A 15,735-nucleotide genomic window follows, 5' to 3' on the forward strand; every position below is an offset into this window, starting at 1 on the left:
ACATATATTGGCCAATACCTCTGCTACAGTCCACAGTGGCATTATGTGCTAGCAGTGGTACTGTACACTGATGTCCTTTGGATGTCATTCAGTAACCAATGGCACACATGTTATGAGCAGATGTGACCTCCCACACACACCATGTCTGTGAAGACAATCCCAATGACAGTAGCAATAGTCTACTAGTATACCTGCTATAGATACCTGACATCTCCTGCAACTACGACATTGGGAACATACGGGCTGGGGTTGGCCTACACTTCATGTCCAGGACATATGTTGGGAATATATATACATATACATATCCAGATAGCCAGATATATGTTAACACATGTCTACTACACCAAATTAACACTGTCATGGCAACCACCCACTATAGATTTCCACATCATGTGTGCGTGGTCCCATTACATCTCATGTGTGATGGACATCTGTCCTGTGTGTGGGCAGCAGTGCTACCGACAGCATGTAGCAATACCCCATACAGGAGAACCGGGACAAGCAGGGCAGTCACATATTTGTAGGAGGATCAGGAAGTACAGACAGACTGCGAGTGGAGTTGTGCTATGTTTTATACAGTATTGGTGTTACAGAGTATGGGTGTACATACTAGTTTGCCATGGAATGCAGTCCATCTGCATAGCACACAACTGTGGGCCTACCCTCATGCCAGCCAGAGCTGTGTGTATCTTGTCTGTGTGTTAGATAATACACTGGCAGTGTGTGTGCTGCGTGTTACCTGTACATGGCTACATCCATGACCGTCTCTACCAGCAATTCTCTGACTAAGGGTATGTTACAGACTATCCTGCAACACCTGCACCTTGCGTAGTGTATGGCAACAATTGTCCACATATGTGCATGTATTCCAGCCTCTGTCCATCACCTACATACCAAGCTTTGCACATATGTCATGATGTCAGTAGTTGATCCATACTGGGCTGGGAGCATAACACACTGCCATGTCTGCCATCAGTCCACTGCCATTGTAAACCCCACACATATGGTGGGGCTGGGGCCATATATGTGTGGGCGCTACCTACACAATACATGTGAGCCCTCATGCACTGCAGAGCCCAGTGTAACAGTGGTATATGGCCCTGTATTATTGAGTCTAGGGGGAGCACCAGAAATGACTTAGGCTGCTACAAAATGTGGGGGTATCAGGGCTGAGCTGCCTTAAGGTATCTGGATGTACAGTACCATATGCTTCACCTATATACAAATTACTAACATGGATCTGGGTACTGCAGGACTACTGCCCCCTGTCATACAGACTGTTCTGTATGTTGGTGTGCTTGTGATGGTGTCAGTTATGCCATGTTATGTAGCAGTTACAACCCATGTGGTCATAAGATGTCTATACCACCTACTGTGTTTGTACAGTGTGTAGATAGAGGCTGCTGTGATACACACCTGGAGTACATATTGTTGATTGTTAGGTACCCTGTGGCCCAGTGTATCTTTCCTAGTGTAAAATGTGAATGGCTTGGCCTGGACAAAAACAGCTGTGAACCTTTCCAGCCTACTGTATGACTGTAACTGGTCTACTGTAGCATCACTCCATTGATATAGTTGTCAGTGTCTGAACAGGTATATGGCATGGCATGTAGAACTGTAATATACACGATGAAAGGTTTCCATGTCTGCAAACCTGTGGGTGTTGCTTTACCTATGACCATTCTGTGGGTGATTGTTACAGGCAATGATTGTCATTTGTATGGGTGGCACATACAGTCTCCAGTCTTTCAGGGCTCAACTAAATATGTATACCTGTATCTGCATATCTGTGTCTGTTCATCTGAAGCCTGGTAATGTTGATGGCTTCCACATAATGCATTTTCCATGGGAGTCAGACTGTACTGCATGATATGTTACCAATAACAGCCTGACATCATACAGGTGGGATGTAGTACATGTAACATCATGTGCCCATGTTGTCACTGGCCCTGGTTATGGGATCTCCAACACTTGGTAGTGTATTGCAGGGCGGAGGTGTTTGGTTGGGGGGGTGCCTATTTGTACAACTCGTATAGTGTGTGGTGCCTCTCAACCCCATTAACGTAACATGTATCCTGTTACACTCCTCTCCCTAAGTGCTACATGTGCCTTGCAGTACCAACTTAACAGTGTTGTACCAATGGGTCAGTAGGCATGGGAATCCCATTGAGGTCTGCCATGTGTGTGTATGTGTGCATATCTGTAGGGTGCACCAGTCTGAGTCCACATACTCCTATTACGATACACATTGCCGCACCATAGTACTGATATTGTTGTTGTTGCCCATAGATGTAGCAAAGCAATGCAACACCCTACTAGGCTTGTGGTGTGTGTATCACATGCATATCCCTGTTGTAATACTGTTGTGATATGCAATGTGTTGTTATTGCGTCTTGGCCAATGTGTGATAGTGGGAATGTCAGAGTATCAAGATGGGTTCTAGTGTGCACAATATCCAGTGGGGGATGTGGGTGCTGTGTACACTGTCTTTACACCATGGGTACACCTGGTATATGGCCCATGTACCACTCTCAGGTGGCCAATGTGACCATCATCCATACAGTTAACAGATAACAGGACACAGACCAGTTACACATGTGCTGTGTGCAGCCTACCTGTAACACATTGGACACATGAACTAGTTAGTTAACAACTATACAACCAGGTCTTTAAGATGTGTTTCTACCTGTTATGTGTCAGTCAATGTGTATATGATGGTATGGCACACTATGTATTCTCCATATACAAACATTACATCCCCCATTACCATATTGTACGTGACTGTGGATGGTCTGCATGTAGCATGTGACCTGGGACACACCTCACCCTACAGATGGTGTCATGTGTGCAATGACAGCCACACAGTTCAGTAGCACTACATACCTGGGTTGGGGTCTAGGCACAGTGTCGCCAAGTAAGGATGTGTGTGTATGTGGATGGGTTGACATAAGGGTGCAGATTATACCTGTACCAGCAGGCCACTGGTCAGTTTTGCACGGCTAATAACTGTTATACATACCTGTGGCATGTGTGCAACTGTACACCACATATGTCGTGGCCATGGTGTCACCACACTGACATACCCCTGTGGAATATGACTGCAGACCATTCTCCTGTTGACACATGTATGCCTACAGCACAAATGGATGACAGTATGGGGATATCAATTGGTTTTACCAACAGCTGATATGCATCATAACTACCTGACATGTATGCAGTACACATTACCTCTGACTACATTCTACACTGCAGTACATTTCAGCACTCTATCACAGTCACTGTGTGCATCAGAACTATGTTAGCTTGTCCCTGCATCAATGTTATAGATGACAGGGATGTGGCACAGGTATCATCATATGCACAAGGTGAGTGAGCGTCATCTTAGCAGCATGGCTACACTACCTGACATGTATGCAGTACACATTACCCCTGACTACATTCTACATTGCAGTACATTGCGGCACTCTATCACAGTCACCCTGTGCATCAGAACCATGTTAGCCTGTCCCTGCATCAATGTTATGGATGACAGGGATGTTGCACAGGTATCATCATATGCACAGGGTGTGTGAACGTCATCTTAACTGCATGGCTACACTACTTTACATGTATGCAGTACACATTACTCATGACTACATTCTACACTGCAGTACATTGTGGCACTCTATCACAGTCACTGTGTGCATCAGAACCATGTTAGCCTGTCCCTGCATCAATGTTATGGATGACAGGGATGTGGCACAGGTATCATCATATGCACAGGGTGTGTGATCGTCATTTTAGCTGCATGGCTACACTACCTGACATGTATGCAGTACACATTACCCCTGACTACATTCTATACTGCAGTACAGCCATATGCATCAGAACCATGTTAGCCTGTCCCTGCATTGATGTTATGGATGACAGGGATGTGGCACAGGTATCATCATACGCACAGGGTGTGTTGCAGGTGTGCCAGAGGCCGAGGGTGTTCCAAACATGTGTCACCATGTGTGTGGGTGAGGGATGTGGTTCCTTGATTGGAGCATGGTGATGTGGTGTGTGTCAGTATGGGGTTGCCCAAGGTGTGGTTGCATAGTGTGTGGGTATGTATTCACACAGTTCCACAATGTGGCTGCCCTATACGGGTAATATTGGACAGCTGCAGACCATACCTGGCAGGGTGTGCAGTTCACTGTCTCCGGCCATGGACATGCTGACTATGCCTGCCAGGGGTTCCATGGATACATGCATGTACAGACCGTGAGGTGCTACTCTCCCCTGATGATGACATATGTCCACTGGAACCATGTCCCACTTGGGACTGGCCAGGGCCATGTGCATGAGGCCTGCTGTGTTGTGGTGTGGACAGCAGCCTCTGTGGTGTTCTGGGGCTGGTACTGCCACTACGGGAGCAGCTGTGCAGCCTGGCATGTCCACGTTGACCGCCAGCTGCTGGAGTCTCAGGCCTATGTCCAGCCGGCCATTGCACCACTCCCACCACATGTTCTAGCACAGACATACCATGGTTGAGGAGGTCAACCATCTCACCCCACCATCTATCCATGACCTCGGTTTATTCACAGAAGGCACCAGCGAGTTCATTGAGGTTGCCACTTACAGCTGCAAAAGCAGACCTCTGCAGCCGCAGACCCTGTCTGGTGTGCATTTCCATACATGCCTGTGCCTCCATTATGGCCTGAAACATGATTCTGGTGGTTTCAGTTGTGGCGCCTCTGCCAGGGGCATGATGACCTGCGGTCCTCCCACGAGCACCATGGTACATCTGCTGATGTGGTGGCCTTCTGGACATCCGGCTATGCTGACTGTGACCTGACTCAGTTGGCATGGACACCACACTTTCCTGGTCATTGACACCAAGCGCCAACTGTCCCTCTGCTATGGCCACATGTGATGGGGTTTGTAGGGGCACTGTAACTGTGTGCAGGCTTTGGGTGGCTAGGAGGGTGATGACACATGTGGGTGCAGTGTCGGCCTCTGACAACCCCACCTTTGCATCACCTGTACCATCATCATCATCGGTGTCTGTTGGGACAACTACCTCAGTTTACATGCAGGAGGGACCCTGACCCACCTCGCCACCTGTGGGGGAAACAAATACACATGTTAAGACATGCACAGCAGTGCATAACAGTACACATATTCAAAAACACTCACACTGACAGCCACCTTACTACCTCACTTTCCCTGAGTTCACAGACAGTTCCACAGTCAGTTACATATGTTCCCCATCCTGCATGGCACTTGGTAATATACACGTATCACTACAGCCCATTAACATATCATTCCTCTCCATGCCTACACATGTGGTTACAACACCTGACCTGTTACTCCATTGCCTCCCTGACTTGGGTGGAGTAGTTTGTACATGGCCTCATTGCTGTCACCCTGTATTACCCTGTGTATGGGCAGTATAGGTGTATGCGGCCCCTATATGGTTTGGGCTGCTACATTCACTACATATGTCACACACCAGAGCCTCATACTACAGTTTTGCCTAGTCCATGACTCATCTGTTGCACAAGCGACCCATCATGTAGACAACAGTGCTATCTAGATACTCTCACTGATGTGTTGTGATAATTCCCCATTGCAATTGTAGTGCTGCATATGTGGGTAGCTGGTTACCTATCTGCTGCTGGCAATATGATGTGTATACCTGGTATGCACTGCACCTCCGAATGCATGCTCCATGCTACCGACCTTGTTATGCTATCAGCTGTCCTGTGTTCACATACCTGACAGGCTGTCTTGGTGTCCCATGTCTTTTCCCAAGGGGAAGTATTGCCATGTGGTCAATCCCACTATCGCGTGTGCATACATGGACACACACGCACACACACATACACTCACACACACACACACACACACACACACACACACACAAACATACACACGTACACACACATCTGACATGCATCATCCACACTCCACTAGATTGCAGTTACAAACACAACCGAGACACACACACACACACACACACACACACACACACACACACACACACACACACACCCCTACATGTGGATTTGCACAACATTTGTACACACAGTCCTCCCATTACCCTTCTGTCAACATGCATTACATATGGAGCTCAACAGCATGCAGTGCAACTACAGTAACATCATGCTAGTGGCAGTGTACATGTGTGTGAGGCATGGGCTTTGTTGGTAGGTGGTGGCCCTTCCCCATGTTAACACTGCACTCATGCACAAAGTGTTACTGTGGACCTGTTCCACACCCTGCCTTGTACTGATTACCATACCTTGCAGGTGTAGAAATCATTGATGCATCTGTAGTACTGTGTTGTTTATGTCAGCTCCAATGCTCCCAGCCCCTATGTGTTGGAGCAACTCATACCTGAGATGATATGTGAACAGTTATCAGTTGTGGATGCCTGATGTCTGCGTTACGGATCACAACATCAGCAGTGCATGCATGACTGGTACATGACTATTACACTGACAACCAGCAGACTTTACCATGGCTGTGAGGGGTGCCCTACACATGTCCCAGAACTCTGCAAGGTTGCAAGGTCTACTCATGTGCACATCCCTTGGAGTGCACAAACTGCTGTTACAAGTGCTGTGGGGTCAGGGTTACATCTACAATGTTTACTTAACCTGATTGTGTGCAGTTGCAGCCATGGTGGTGTTGAGTCACACATGTCCCTACTGTAGGCCGTGTGTTCTGCCACACTTCCCATCCCTGTGGACACATTGCACATTGACAGGATGTTAGTTATCTTGCATGTGTCTGTTGTACCCTTCCAATACCCCAGCATGGTCTCTACTGTGATGCAGTGCATTTCACAGCAACAAAACTTGAGCATGTACAGCATGTAGTATGTGTAGGTGTGTTAGATGTGTGCATGGGATATCCCATAGATATTACATGCCCAGTTTATCATCATACATGAACACGAACCATACTCACCGGCTACAGGCTGCTGCCGTGGTGGTATCCTGGAGGACCTACATAAGAGTGTGAGAAAGCTGATGTCAGTGGCCACAGCTGTGGCATTCATAAAAGATGAGTGCAGCATTACGTTACATCAGCTGTAGAATTACACAATATTACAGCTTATACACAACTGTTTATTTCTACTACACAGCAACAGACTATGTATATGACATCTCAGTTTTGCATGATGTACCTGTACAGATGCAGATGCATATACACGGGTGGGGTACCGATGTGCCCTGGGGCCTTACCTGTACAGTCCTCAGCTGGTGTGTCATTGGCACCCACCTCCAAGATGTTCCCTGCCAGGTGTTGATGCTGCAGGTGGACAGGTGCCACAAGGCTGCTGAGAAGCTCCTCCACACGGGTGAGGGGTGGATGGTAGGGTTGCCCCCCTGTTGCGAGGTTTTCCCCCCTTACAGCAGCTGCACGCCGTTGTACATGGCAAAGCAGGTCAGTGCAATGATGCTGGACCTGCTCATAGCTGCGGTTATGCAGTCCAGCATCATTGACCCTGTGGAATAGCTTGTTCCACAGGGCGGTCCTCTTCTACTGGTCATGAGCTGTCCGGCCAAACAGCAGTACATAGTGCTGTACCGGGTGGTCGATAAGGATCGCTGTTTCAGTGGCGCTATACGCGGGAAGATGACTATGCAACATGTTTCTTGGAAGGCATAAAGATGGAATCAGGTCTGAGCCACACATACAGCAGATTTACCACAGTTCTTAATACACGTATTTGTCTCCCCCCACCATATCAGCTACAACAAACCGTTCACAGACTGCAATTGTTATGTCAGCTGCTTACCTACCATTGGGACATATGTTGTATTGTACCAAGCTTTGTGCTATGTGAATGTGCCACACTTTTTGCTATGTGTTTGTAGCCATGCTCCCTGTGGGGGCACTTATCTTTGCTATCTTGTTACAGACTATTTCACATGCATGACATTGTCAGTGCCACTATATATATATGTGTATAAATATACATCTATGTACATATATGTGCAGATATATGTTGTACTTTGTTGATATATCTATGTCTATATGAGTGTCTGCATCTGTACACATACACGTCACATTCTGTATCACACAGATATGTGGAGTGTATACAGACATCTGGTCCGCATTCTGTAACTGTCTTTCATTCACAGCTGTACTGTTCTGCCTTGCTGCAACACAGACAGGTGCCACATGTGAACACAGACTAAAATTAGGGTGGTAAATACGGTGTGAGATTGCTGGTATGCCTATTACATACCTATGGAATTTGTGCATGCTACATTACACATTAACATGACTGCCCTGCAAGTGGTGCACTCTGACACCCATGTGTCTATCATGACGGCAGTACATCCACCCCCAGCTATTGCCCACACTAACAAAACATACACAGATATAATGCTGGCATCTTTGTCATTCATTGCTGATCTACACAGTTGGCGGGTATGTCCCACTGCTTACAGGGATAGACAGTATTGTCCAGAACAGTTGTTCAGTGGGACATCATTACAGAGACAACTACAGATGGCACATATCAAACATTCTATATCATATATCCTATTAATCTATACCACGTACTACATTAAATTACATACAGTTATGTTTTACATACTTTTATTCTTTGGATGGGTGTGATGCCTTCCCGGTTGTGTCTTGTAGGTGTTTGGTTCCCACTGTGTGAGTTTCATTTTATAAATATTTTTTTTTCTCTCTCTATCCCTCTCCAGTAGAGCAAATGAGTTGGTTTGAATGGATTTCAGCATGGCCTTTGTAGGTGATGCACATGATCAGGTGATGGGCTCTGCAGCAATCAGTCTACAACAGTTGCTGATTGCGTGCAGCCAGCTGTGTAGTGATTCAGTTAGCCATTGTCATGGCAACCCAGTACTATAAATTGCTTACTCATGTGGGCATTGTCCCTTCACCTTTCCACTAGATGGTGGTGGAGGAATTTTTTTTTAATTTTTTTTATTTTACATTTGTTGACCGGAATAGTCCGACTGGATGCATGTCCATTTTTAGTGGAGGCCCGGGGAGAAAAGCTCCAAGGGTAAGCAGATACAGCATTACATAATACCAGCATTACATATTACAAACAGACTATTTACAGAGATTACATAATTAAGCAAGTTAAACAAGTTCCACAGGTTAGAGTTAATCCCGAGTGTAAGTCAGGATTAAATTAAATTACACAGTAAACTGGTTAATAGATTTTTACACATTCTAGAGAGAGTTAGCCAGGCTTGACACAGTGACATAGCCAGTTAAGTGACAAATGTCGTTTGAGTCTAGTTTTAAATTGACCTAAGGTGGAAAGTAAGGTAATATCAGCTGGAAGAGATTTCCAGGATCTATTTACAGAGTTTGCAAAGAGAGAGCCACCGGCTGTGTTTTTAATTTTGCTAGTCTGAATTAGTAGTTTGTTAGAGGATTGAAGCTGTCTAGGATTGTTATAGGGGGTGATAATATTTTTAAGTGCAGGAGTATTGTTCGGATTAGAGAGGATTTTTTAGGCCATAATCAGTTGGTTATACTGGATTAGGCTGGGTAGTTCAAGCCACCCAAGCTGATTTAGATTGATGCAATGATGTGTCCTAAATGGCAGCCCAGTTGCAAACCTGGCAATGTGGTTGTAGCAACTTGAGAGTTTGTTAAGGACAGTCTTGTTTAAATTCGAGAGTAGCGGGGATGCATACAGAAGGGTTGAAAGAAGGTGAGAGTGAGCTATGGGAATTTTAGCTGGAGGGGTTAGGAAGGCTTTTGTTCTGTAAAGTGACCCTAGTTTTTTATTGATGGTTTTGATAGTTTAGTTAACATGCAGGTTGAATTTTAGATTATTATCTATGATGACACCTAATAGTTTTGTAGAGGGGCCAGGGGAGATTATTGTGCCATCATTTGAATTTATGGTAAAGGTGAAAGCGGTAGACCTACGTGTTGGTGAAAAAAACAACATTTTAGTTTTTTTTGGGATTTAGGATCAGACGACATTCAGAAAGTCAGTTTTCTATTGTATTAAAGGTGGTCTGGGTAGCTGACCATAACTCTACTGGAGATGTGGCCGAGCAAATCAGAGCAGAGTCATCAGCATATTGGATACAGCTGACTTTTGTGATGACAGTATAAAGGTTATTAATGAAGATGGAGAACAGCAAGGGCCCTAGTATAGAACCTTGTGGTATGCCAAGGGTGTTAGGTAGAAGGTTAGAGAGTTTGTTCTGCCAGAGGACAGCCTGCTGTCGACCATTCAGGTAGGATTGAAACCATTGAAGGGCTCTAGTATCTAGACAGAATGTTTGCAGGGTGTAGATTAAAAGTTGGTGATCAACCATATCAAATGTCTTGGAAAGATCCAAGAAGAGGGCTGAGGATATATAATTATTGTTGCGATTATGGATTATGGTGTTGGTAAAGGCTAGGAGGGCTGAAGTAGTGCTGTGATGAGGACGGAAACCATGCTGAGTGTCTCCCATAAGGTGATTCTGGATTAGGTGGTGCATGAGTTGTCTATGAATACATTTTTCCATAATCTTTGCAAATGGAGAGAGTATAGCTATTGGCCTATAATTGTAGAATTCAGTAGAGATGCCTCTTTTGTGAAGTGGGATTACATAGGATATTTTCCAGATGGTGGGAATTTTAGCTTCTACTATGGTTTCATTGATTAGTATTGAGATGGGGTAAGCAATAGCAACAGCTGATTTTTGTAGGTACTCGGCAGGGAGTTGATTAGCAGAAAGTGTAGTGGGTTTTAATTTTTTGATCAAGGTACGGATAAGTGAAGTTGCGACTGGTTGGAAGCTGAATGTGAGTAGGTTTCTAGGGGTGCTACTTTCAGGACCAGGGGAGCTAGGAGGTAGTTGGCTAGCTAGGGCTTGAATTGTCTCAGTAAAGAATCGGTTAAAACTGTCAGAAACTTATTCAGGGGTTTTATCAATAGTAGCAGCAGGAATTGGGGTTGAAGTTTGTCCAGGATGTAGTAGATTATTTAAACCTGCCCAAAATTTCTGAGGGTTATTTTGATTTACTGTCTGTAAATTACAGTAGTATTGTTTTTTGTCTTGTAAAATGGATTTTTTAGTTTCGTTCCTGGATTGCCTGTATTTAATGTGATCTTGGGGGTCTTTAGAATTACGCCATAAAGCCCATGCTTTGTTTCTAAGGGTAATTTTGAGTTTAGACTCTTTAGAAAGCCATGGCGCAGTTTTTGCCTTTATTCTTTTTGAACGAACAGGTGCATGCAATTCAAGGACCTCAAGGAATTTGTTGTTAAAGTATGCTACTGCTTCCTCTAAGGGGAGGTGTTTTAGAATAGACCAATTACATGAGTTTAGTTCTTGTTGGAATTTGGCAGGGTCAAAGTGTATATTGTTTCTAACCTTTCTGAGTAAGGGTTGTTGGGAATTAATGGCTTTGTGCTTAATTACATATGTGAGAAGGTGATCGCTTAGGCCATCAGGGAGGGTAACAGAGGTGTACAGTTGGGGGTGACTATTTATGAGTACCCAGTCAAGTATGCTTTCTTTTTGGTTGGGTTTACCTATCCTGGTAGGGGTGGATATGATTTGTGTAAATGCATGCAGGTTAATATAGGTGGTTGGGGATTCTGAGGAAAAGGTGCCCCAGTCTATGTTAAAGTCTCCAAGTAGTAGGGTTTCTTGGGGGTAGTGACATGATAGCCAGTGCAGGATATCTTCAAGTGTAGCTATATTGTTACCTGGGGGTATGTACATACAGATGATATCAATGCATTTATTTTTATTAAGTTGCAATTTGGTGGCAAGAATCTCTGAGTTATTAATCTGTGGTGGATGTATTACATCTATGGTGACATTCAACTCAGATTTATAGAGTATAGCTACCCCACCTCCCTTCCTCGAAGCATGATCCAGCCTGTCTATGTTGTACCCAGGTGATAACACTTCATTGTCTGTAGTGTTAGGTTTTAACCAGGTTTCAGATAAATAGAGAATCTCAGGGGAGTGGACATCCAGAAGTGCATGCAATTCATGTACCTTGTTATTAATGCTTCTAATATTGAGATGACAGGCTAGCAGAGAGTTAGTTGGCCTATTAATTGCAGGTTTGTAGCTTAGATTGCAAGTAGAGGAGGTATGTGTATCTGAAGTGGGTGGGCCAGGGTTGGGGTGAATATCACCACCAAGTATTAGGTTCATAGGTTCATAGATTAGTACTAGGCTAACTACCCTTATGGGCCATTTCAAGCCTAGCCAATTACCCCATGTGAGAATCAAACCCTGCACCTTATGTTTGTAAGGTAAACAACTTAACCATTATGCCATCCTCCCACCCCTAAACTATTTCCATGAGTGAGAATCAAACCGTGCACCTTGTGGTTGAAAGGCATATGTCTTAACCACTAAACCACTCAGTCTTTCAGGTTAAGTCTATACTTGGTGATGAACTTCAGGAATTTGTGTATTAGTTTGTGGTAGTGTTTGGATCTAGAGCTAATGTGCCTGGAGTTGAGATGTTGATAGACTGAACAAGATGTTGGATAGGACCTGGTACTGTAAGTATAGTTGAAGGTGGGAGGATTTACAGCTGGGGTGATAGTATGGTCTTTTGGGACCTGACATCCCGTGAGAAACTGGATTTCATACAAGGTAAGTAGGTATGGTGCGAACAAGAGGCATAGTAAAGAGGAGTATATCATTATCTGTGATTCAGCTAATGAGTTAAGGAATCCTTTCTGTATGTGGGCAGTAGTGTTACAGACAGCAGGTGGCAGTACCTATTACAGCAGGGCTTGCAGACACAGGACAACTACACAATCTTAAGAAGTTCCAGGCCTACAGACAGAGTGAGTAGTGTTGTTATGTGCATTGTATATTGCTGATCTTGCAGTGTTTGCGTGTACATAGTAGTTTAGGATGGAATGCAGTCTGTCTGCATAGCTCTCAACAGTGGGCCTATCCACATGATGGCCAGTGGATTGTCTGTTTGCTTTTACCTGTGCACCACACAGGTCTTGTCCTAATATATCCCCAGCAATCTTTCTGTTGCATGCTATCAGTACATGGCTACTTCCAGTTGTGTTCCTGATTTGTTATTCCTGCATAATGGTATACTGCAATGAATCCTGTCACAACAGCAATTTGCAGGGTGTGTAACAACAATATTACGAGTATGGCCCTGTGTTCCTGCCTCTGTCCTCCACATATATGGCTGGCTCTGTCCTACTGTGATATGGTTAGAGGTTGTTCGGTATTGGCCTATCATTATTTACTGCTAGCATTCCTGCTATCATCCCAGTCATATTGTGGACTCTCATGACATTTGTTGGTCAGGGTCCATACATGTGACAGATACATAGACATTATCACAGGTAATAAATGTCCCACTAGGCCTTGATTACAGGGTGCAACTGGCGGCTGCTGAACTATATCTGTTATTGTTTATTGTTGCCTATCTTCATGGGAAATCCTTTGTCTAAAGTTGTAAGAATTGACAGGCTTGGCCTGGACAGCATAGTATGTTATATATCTGTACTGTCTGCATATACTTTTCTGTGTGGGCGGTGCATTACTCATTGATTAAATACATCCAAATCTATGTGCTGTAGATAATGGCATACATTATTGTAAATACACCATTAAAGGTTGTCTTGTGTATACATACCTGTGTGTCGTCTCATGTCCTTTGAATAGTGAGTGGGTCTATGTGTGATGCAGTACTCCTGTTCAAGTGTAAATGTCATTTAGTAGGTTATACAGCAAAATGATGCTGATATACTGATTGCACATGGAAATTTGAATGTGCTGCAGTGGGACTTGAACCGGGAATGCGTGTGCATTAGGCAGATGCTCTACCCACTACACTATTGCAGTTCTGCTTAATTTGTATATTTCTACCTTAATGTCATACCCATGCTCCCTTTTCCTGGCCCCTGAGCTCCACGTACACAGCATCCATCCATTCTTCAGTTGCTAGCCCTGCCATACCACACCTATACACATTTCCCTCTCTGCACATCTCAGTACTCCTCCATTTTACTGTCTCAATGCAACCTTCTGCAGGCTCTTCATCTGTTTAGTCCACGTATGTTCGAGCCTTCCCTTGATCCTCCTCCAGTACTGGTGGAAACATCATTGTGACCCACAAAGTCTAGTGCATCCCCACAGGGACAGATCTGTTGTTGTGTCACAAGTAGACTTTGCTGGTCTACACTGTTTCTCCTACTAGCAGCATCCTACCAGGGGTTTGAGAAGCAGTGGTTTGCTCACACACCAGACCAGTCTCATCTCCCGCTTCCGCAGATAAAACACCCCCCCACGGCATGCCACGTTTTCCATTACTCATTCAGTATTATACAAGACTACTGTTCTCACAGTATGTGTGGACAGGCACTGTTCATTGATACTCATAGACTGCTCGGATTACTATGACTGAGCACTGTGCACATATTTGCTGGTATTAATGTACATACTTACATACATTTCCTATACTGTTGACTGACTGTGCTGGATGCTATGTTTGTGATAACAGCAGCTGATTGTATATCTGCCATGCCTTCATGGTAACTCACTTGAACTATAGTGTGCAGGGTGGGGGGACCTGGGAGTGCTGATTATGTTCATGACAAGGGCTGTGGGCTACAGCATGCATAAGGCACTGCAGGGGAAATGTAGGCAGGTATGCGCTGATGTGTGCGAGGGTCAGACTTGCTGACCTCTGGTTACGGTGTCCTACACTGGGATGGCCTCCACATTGCTTAACCAGTGTGGGCATTGCTTACCGCCGCCCAAACAGGTGTACTCCCACTTACAGCCACATACCCCCACCCTACCTCATATACATGTCGGTATTATACAGGCTTAAGTCAGGTGCACATGTCAGGTATAACTGCTCATGAAGGTCAGTGTAAGGTTAAGTGGGATTCCAGTTTAGCAGTTCTGGATAGGTTACACTCAAGTATTCAGGTTAGGATTAGTTATGCCATACCTGTGTTGTAGAGTAGATGTGAATAGTGAAGGTGTACGCGGGTAGGTGGAGGGGGGACATCTTAACTGTATAGTAGGCCATTTTGCTGATTTGGTGGGAGAGCAGTAGTGCAGGTTTGCAGGGTGTTGGAATATGTATGCGAGGCAGGACAGGAGGTGTCGGTGTCAGTAGTTGGTGTAGGAGTATGGATTGTTATTTGGGGGGTGGTGACTTCACCAGGTGGTGAGCAGGTGGTGATCCAAGTGTGCTTGAGTTTTCCCTTCATGTGTTATTTACATGTGTAGTCTGGGACAGCTGCGGTAATACAAATGGGTTGGGGGTCCCAGATTCTGCCAATATAGTTGTGTGGAGGGTGTCACATACTTGTGATTGTGAACATTATTACGAATGAAACAGGGGTTGATAGGTAAGTGGTGTTATTGGGTCACACAGAGGTGCTGATAGAAGGGAACATGTCCAGGGATGTGCAAGATGGCTGACGGGAAGGTCCACAGCTGGCCATTTCTTCTACAACGACAGCTGTGTATATACCCTACATTTGGGGATAGGTCTGGACACTCACATCCCTGGGTGGGGGTGAGGACTGCAATAATACCTTGTAATGCCAATTAGCTCGGCTTACATGCCTATAGTGGGGTGTTGTGACCATGTGTTCTTTGGTGTCATTTAGTGGGTTTGCGACAACACATCTGGTTATTCCACCCTTTGCCCTGTAAACTAGACATTGCTGCTGTGGACTAGTACTAGGCGTGGCTGCTCATTAGGTGTCAGATCTACCCAATGCACAATATTGCTTACATC

This window comes from Protopterus annectens, chromosome 8.part1 (assembly GCF_019279795.1).
Source record: "Protopterus annectens isolate FY-2018-M chromosome 8.part1, PAN1.0, whole genome shotgun sequence".
Taxonomy (NCBI): domain Eukaryota; kingdom Metazoa; phylum Chordata; order Ceratodontiformes; family Protopteridae; genus Protopterus; species Protopterus annectens.